A 7,086-nucleotide genomic window follows, 5' to 3' on the forward strand; every position below is an offset into this window, starting at 1 on the left:
GCCGCTGAACCGCTGCCAAGCAAACCCCCTGTCGGCCCTCGGGGCGGGGTCCTCTGCGACGTACTACAGGAGGAGGAGGAGGAGGAGGAGGAGGACGGGATGGAGATTGGGGAGGAGGACGAGGAGAAGGAGGAGGTCCTGGGCCGAGAGTCTGTCCGGTGCGCGGTGGGACCCCGCCGGACCTCGCGGCGCGTGGCGCGTGGCGCGTGCCTTGACACCATTCCGGCTGAAACGCTGCCGCAACATTTTTATGCGAGGTGCCCTGAAAAAATAAAGGGAGGGAGAGTGGCTATGAGAACATTTCTAACAGCAGCATTAAAATGCGAAGTTGAGGAGCGCGCTGGCGTCAAATGGGTTGCCCGAACCCGCCGTTGCCGGTCAGCGCCAGCGAGGGCTGTTCCAAGAAATTGATAACACGACGTGTGGAGCCAAAATAGAACTTTTTGCCAATTTCTACCTCCGAAATTGACACTTGCTCTTTAACGGTGAGAGATACAGCAAAAAGCGCGTTCTGTCGAGTAACCCCTAAACAAATTATTCTTGGTTTTGGTGAAACCCTAAATTCCTTTACTACAATTTCTTTTTAATCTACTTGCCCTAAAATTTTTGGAGAGGCTTTGAAAAATCGTTTTCCTTCAACGTCGTTGTTTTGTTGTTGGTGTTTGGTCTCATATACGTCGTACGAGCTCTCATCGTGCGAACGTTTGGTCCCAACTGTCCTACCGCAGGCGACCGCAGGCTCGTGCCGAGCGCAAGGGGGCCTTCCCTCCCGTGGGTGGGCCGGGGACCGCGGGGAAGGGCGCGGAGAGGACGCAAGGTAGCCTCTCATCGAGCCTCCGCGCGGGCCGGTTCCGTGACCTTGGGCATTCCTCCCGTCCCGAACTATTTCTGCTCAGGGGTGGCGGGGCGGGGTGGAGGAGCAGTGCTCCTGGGGCCTAAGAGACTCAGGACGGGCGTAGGGCCGGCAGGGGCCGCCGCCTCAACCAGCGCACGGTTGGCTGGGAGATACCGCGGCTCGTCCGCGGCCAATGTTCGCGAATAAATTTGGCAACCCTGCGGGCGGAGTGGGCGGGGGAGGGAACGCCCAGGGGCTGCGGGGGGCTCGCGGGGGCTCAGGGGGCCACGGGCGGTGCGTGCCATTTTGGCGGGCCTCCATTTAAGGGAGTAGGGTCATGTTCCGAACGCTACCCGCCGCGGGGGAGGTGGGGAGGAGGAGGGGAGGGGGGCAGGGGCCACACACAATGGGTAGCGTGAGTGCTCAATGGGTTGTGCGGTGCGTTCGAACCGCGAGGCTGGCCGTGGGGCCCGTGGGGCTGGGCCGCGGGGGGTCATGTCCCTCAGGCGGGACCTCCACGGGGCCGCGCGGGGCCCCACGGTCACCGATTTCCATGCCTCTCTTGTTGGAAGTGTGCCAACACCCTCGCCTCCCTCCTTCCCCTCTCTTCCCATCCTTGTCTGATACATACCTGCTGCTACCCCGACAGAGTCCGAGTGGAAGAAAGTCGGCGCCATGCCGATGTAGTTTTTGTGCCACTCGCAAACTGATGGTGGGTCCCGTAGCTCTCTGAGCATTTCTGAGTTTTTGCAATATGTTAGCTGCTATGATGCAGTCGCGTTCTCACATTCATCAGTTTTAACTTTGTGCTGCTCACTGACGAGAAATGTGTGTCGCAGTTTCTTGTAGTCCTAGCCCAAGGCTCCGCCGCGTCTCTGACCCTACACCATCCAACACACGGCGGGGTGAGAGGTTGCTCGCCACCACAGAAAAGATGTTACGCAGCGTCCCAAGAATAGCGGGCGTCCACGGGTCTGTCTCCCCGAGGGGACCGAGACCCGAGACCAGCTGCTAAAAGAGAGGCTCCACCCACAATTTATTTCGACGTCGTTTTAAACGATTTTTACACGTCACTTGCTGCTGTCACACCGAAATTAATTAAGAGTGTTCGAGCGGCCAAGTTCGAACCGTGCAGACGACGTTGATGATAGGTTTTTGGGAGGCCATTCGGTGCTCGTCGGGCTAACGTGTGGACCTGTAAACTAATGAATGATCTTCAGTTTCTTGGATCTGAAAAGAAAATATTAGATTGTGCAACGCACGCAATGGGAGCGTGCCGTGAACCACGGGGCACCTGAGAGGACGTCATCGAGGCCATCATCCGACCGGGACCGCCAAATCGTCTATTTACGCGGAGTTTGTTTGATTTAGCTACCCAGTGTCGGAGCCAGCGAGCTCTCAAATCGCGATTTACGTCGCAGGGGCACGAGGGCGGCTCTAGGCTAGGCCGCGGGGAGGCTGCAGACCCCGCCACGCGCTGCCACTGCGCGGCTTGGCTGTCAGCAGCGCCTGACCTAGAAACACGGATCCTACAAGCCCCGTGCATCACCATGATCACTGCTGGACAGAGGGAGCGCTGTGGTCGAGCATGAGGTCGAGTACGAGGTCGAGCATTACGAGCAAACCTCTTCCCAAAGCAGTACCATGAAAAACAACTCCTACCGGGGTTAATAACTTGTAGTCGAAGTCTATTACGTTGAGCAGGCGCGCCGGGGATGGGCGGGGAGGTGCTAGGAGGGTGGGGCAGGCGACGGGGTGTTTGGGTTGCGCGCGGGCCGTCCTCGACCTGGTCCGGCCCCGGGATTCGCACGGCACTCCCGCTACCGGCCACCCCACCCCGAAGTAGCCCATGACAAGTGGCCTCTCACCGACTAAAAATATGAGCCGTAGTGCGTGTCTGAGCCGGGGCCCGCGGCGGCGGGGCCTAGCCGAAGGGTCGTCTGGCCGGAGGACGGCCGCCCTGCCGCGAACATCTCTGTTTCTTGACCCGCATGTTGCAGGGAGTCTGCCAGTATTCCGCTGGCTGATTGCTCGGGATAATGCAGTGCAAACCAGACAAGTCGGGGTAATTATTCAACTTACCCGGCTGCTTTTCGAGTGGAAAGTGGCAGAACTACTGGCCACGTGCAGGCGCCCCGTCTATATTCGCACTCCATGGCCGCACTGCCGCCGCGCTCGGCGCCGGCCTGGCCGGGGCTGAGAGAGATGCTGGGCCCGGCTGCCCTCTGAGTGTTTACTAGAAGCACGGCCCGGAATAGCATAGCCGGTCCAACCGTGGCGCCCGGCAGACCAGAGATAGGGATAGCTAGACTCACGGGGTAAACACTGGGTGAAACTGACGGCCCCTTGTGATTTTACTTATGGACACTGGTTGCATTAAACTCATCCCATCGTCCGAAACCTTGATTTTTACCAAGTAAGTCAGAGAACAAGTGGCGAAGAACCATGGAAACCTCGTATGTGTCCTATATTATGTTGAAGATAAAGCCAACTTCAAATTTTGTTGAAAAAAGCAGATGTGAAACAAAATTTTGTCAAAAAATGGCTAGATAAAAAACTTACATTTTTTTCGATCGCAATTCTTTATTTTTGTACGTTGTATTCCCTGGTTAGATCTACATGGTCCACAAAAGTTTCATCCGACCGCAACTACATCTACATACCCGCCGCCTCTCGCTCGCATAGTCGGTACGCGCAGCCGCTTAGTGTCTGTCGTACAGCCACCCCGCCCCACCCCGTTGCCCCGCCCGCCCCCTTCTTCCCTCGCCCCGCTATTTTCAGCAACAACAGCTGCAGGGGCGGTCACCCCCCGTCCTGAACGGTACCATATTGCAAAAGAAAGCACGCGAGGATCGCGTCCAACATGATAACACCTCTATAAACATTTCACAATAAGCCTCAGGGCCGAGCACCGCGCCTGAACAAATTAAACGCGGAGGCACCCCAAACTCGTCCCGACTCGCTTTCACTGCCAGCCGCAGGGTGCGGACATGGTGTCACCTCTCGCGGGATAATATCTGCCCATCTCCGCTGGCGCTCACTCAGGGTGTTATCAGACGCTCCTCTCTCTCGCGGTCGTGAGCGTCAGCCAGGGCAGCTGCTCGCGCCAGCAAGTGTCGCTCAGCTCAGCCCCGCATGGGGGAGTGTTTCTGCCAGGGGAGGGCCGCGCCGCGCTGTCACGCCGACTGACTGATGCATGGTGCTCATTTCCTGCCGAGAGCAAACCGCGCTGCGCAACTCGACGGTGACGGTCAAGGTTATCCCATCTGGGAAGTAGGAGGAGAGCATCAGCCAGGGCTGGACTGGACGAGCGATCAGGAGACAAGCTCCCGCGAGGCACCAGTATACTGGTATAGCCGCCAAAACAGGCGAGGATTGCGAAAAAGACTCCCCCATTACCTCCTGCCGCCCCCCCCCCTCTCTCTCTCTCTCTCTCTCTCTCTCTCTCTCTCTCTCTCTCAGGAACCCTTAACATAAGGTGTAGGTCACGACGAATGTTGGGCGTGGGGTGAGCAGCGACGCCCTGGCAGCGGGCTGAGCTAGTCTCAGTGGACCAAGACCACACTCCGCACGCGGCACTCCCACGCGCCATCTGATCGCTCACTCGAAGGTGCCCCGATCCTCTGGCCCGCCCCCACCTCACGGTCACCCTGCCCTGACTCGACCCACGCGGGGACAGCGAGGGCAGCGAAAAGAAAATAAACGGAGCATCACTGCATCGCGATTCTCGGTCTCGGTCGGTCTCGGTGTCACTGTGACACTGTCACCGCGCTCCTTTCGGTACTATCTGATGACTCACCACCGAATTAAATGAAACCTCGTGAGTCAATCGGCCAAAAGCGAGTACTCTTTTAACAATTAGCGCACTCTGTCCTGCGGCCTATCAGTCATTCGAAAGGCGTACCATGCTACTGTACGGTTGTAGGGTTGTCCCTCCACAAATTTTTACACAAATATTCCCAAAGAGTTTGGAAACATACTTTTTTAAAATACTGTTGGAAAAAAATTCGAGTCCTTCTTTTCCGAATAATTTGGAAAACAGAAACGGACCATTTTACACCAAAACTGTGTTTAATATCAACTAAACTGACAATTAGAGCATAAATTTAGAAATGCCAGTAAAAAATTTCACGCATTGTCGTCAAACAGGGCACACGAAAAGTTTTTATGGAAGACATCGTACAGTTACAATAGGGTATTCCGCTACAACACAATCGGAACCTAAAGAAGAAAAGCATGACTACCCGATCTGTTTCCTCCTGAACGCTGATTGGCCAAAGATAGCGTGGCTGTGGCGGTCAGCCAATGAGCGCGCAGGGGGAAACAGATCGAGCAGTCATGCTTTTCTTCTTTAGGTTCCGGTTGGCCTGCAGCGGAATACCCTATTAGAGATTGTAAATGTACCGGGTGATTCAGAGAGGACGCAGGAGCGGGCGGGTTTGCCTACCCAAGGGGCTATGGTGCCTTGCGGGCGGAGTGTGTAGGCAGTAGGCAAACCCACCTGCACCTGCGTCTTCTCTGAATCATCGTGGAACGGTCTAAGATAGCACGACCCGTGTGGTCAACGCTGTTTCTGTTAGCGCACGCGGGTTTTCCAAATACTCGTGCAAATAAGAATTAGTTTTCAAATCGCCCGACGCGTGTCCACAAGAGAGTTAATCGTTATGCGCACGCAGAGCTTTCTGCTTGCCACGAGTTTGCGATTCTGCACAGAGCAGTGACAAACGTCGGTGTCAGTAGGTGACCAACAGATGCAAGCTCTCGTAGCGCCTGGTGGATAGGCAACATCTCGTCTGCATTGCATCCGTGTACTGCGGAGTGGCCTACCCCGAGTCTTGCAGGCGCCAGGCTCCGGTTCCGAGTGATAAATGCAATATTGAATTGACGTAGGCAGGCAGTCCCTTACATACGTTGTTGTTATTGACATGTTGGAAATTTTGATTCCGCGTGCGCATAACAGTTTTAGAGTTATTCAAACGCGTCGTGCAGCTTTTCTATGTTTCCTACTTTTGTCCAGGCCTCACTTTGTTAGGTGAGGCGGCGCGAGGCTGCGACGCAGAGCGCGGGTCTGTGCGTGCAGGCAGGTGCATCCCTAACTGGTGCCCCCCGCTCGCCGCTTGCTCTGCGGGGCAACAGCTGCACTTTTTTATGTCCGGCTGGTGCCGCTCTGCCCCATTGCCCTCTTGGCGCGCGTGCGGCCGTCATGCACGGGCCCGGTCGGGCCCAAGCTCGCTGGTGTACGTGTCCACGCGCACACAGGCGCAAATGGAACACTACTTTTGGTTAAAGAGTTTCTTACTTAAGAGTAAACGTTGAGAACGAAGCGAAGGCTGGGCACTGGGCAAGGGGTTACTCCCCTATAAGTCTCGAGGAGCTGTGCTGTGATGACGTTTTCCTCGCAAACCTCTCCCCCTGCCCGTGACGTCGTATCGGCAGGATGCGATGCGCACCGCCCCCGCCCACCGCGCCATGCGCCGCCACAACGCCAACGCCACCGGCCACCCCAAAGAAAATATACAACTCACAAAGGCGCCGATTGACGTCAAAATGAACGCAGCAGCAGCTCCCCATCCCCATGTGGGGAGGTGCCCGCTGGTGCCCCCTCCCCGTCCCCGTTTGGCGGTGAGCTCAACTCGTCCAACCACACGCCCTCTGCTGCTGGGTCTGCGCGAGAATCGCAGATTGTGTTGTATACTTTGGCGATGACCTCCCTCAAGGTTGCGCACAACTCGACACCTCCCTCGGCGGAAACCAGCTCGCACCAGGCTCATCTGTGGTTTCGCGAGAAAGAAAACTTTCGGAGAGGTATCTGGTTCCTGAACGGGCAAGGGGTTTACACAAACTGAACGCTAGCCTATCCATAGGGTATGATAAATTTAGACCCTCATGATACATAATCCAAAAAGAGTTGGCAGGTTTATTATGCTTATTTTGGTTGAGTGACAGTGACAGTCTGCTTGACATTGCTGTGGAGGACTTGCCCCGCCTCTTGAGCGTCACCGCTACTCCTCGACATTGACGGACCCCCCCCCCATTCTCCTTCCCCCTTCTCCTTCTCTACCCTATCTCTTTCGCCCCCCTCTCTCCTTGTCTCTCTCGAACACTTTCTCCGGCCTATTTACCTAAATCCGTCCCTCCCCTCCTCTACGTTTCCCAATCCCCGGCAACGTGCTGGCGTCTCTCTCTCGCCGCCGCGGCCGCGGGTCGCTCGCGCTCCCTCCCGCGACGCCAGCGCCGCGCCGCCCCCTGGC

At 56.5% G+C, this 7,086-nt stretch overlaps 1 protein-coding gene across 2 annotated transcripts in view; it reads right to left on the minus strand.

Annotated features, from left to right (window-relative positions):
* LOC127750474 (uncharacterized) overlaps nt 1-3,223 on the minus strand; it is a 111,607-nt gene extending 108,384 nt beyond the window's left edge. Inside the window, exon 1 of one of the 2 annotated variants that reach the window (XR_008011700.1) lies at nt 2,918-3,223. The gene's annotated coding sequence lies outside the window, so the exon portion shown is untranslated. The remainder of the gene's footprint in view (nt 1-2,917) is intronic. The other variant, XR_008011696.1, reaches the window with a different exon arrangement.
* Between the last annotated feature and the right edge of the window lie 3,863 nt (nt 3,224-7,086).

The sequence above is a fragment of the Frankliniella occidentalis genome, unplaced genomic scaffold (assembly GCF_000697945.3).
Source record: "Frankliniella occidentalis isolate FOCC.00 unplaced genomic scaffold, Focc_3.1 Scaffold194, whole genome shotgun sequence".
NCBI classification, from domain to species: Eukaryota; Metazoa; Arthropoda; class Insecta; order Thysanoptera; family Thripidae; genus Frankliniella; species Frankliniella occidentalis.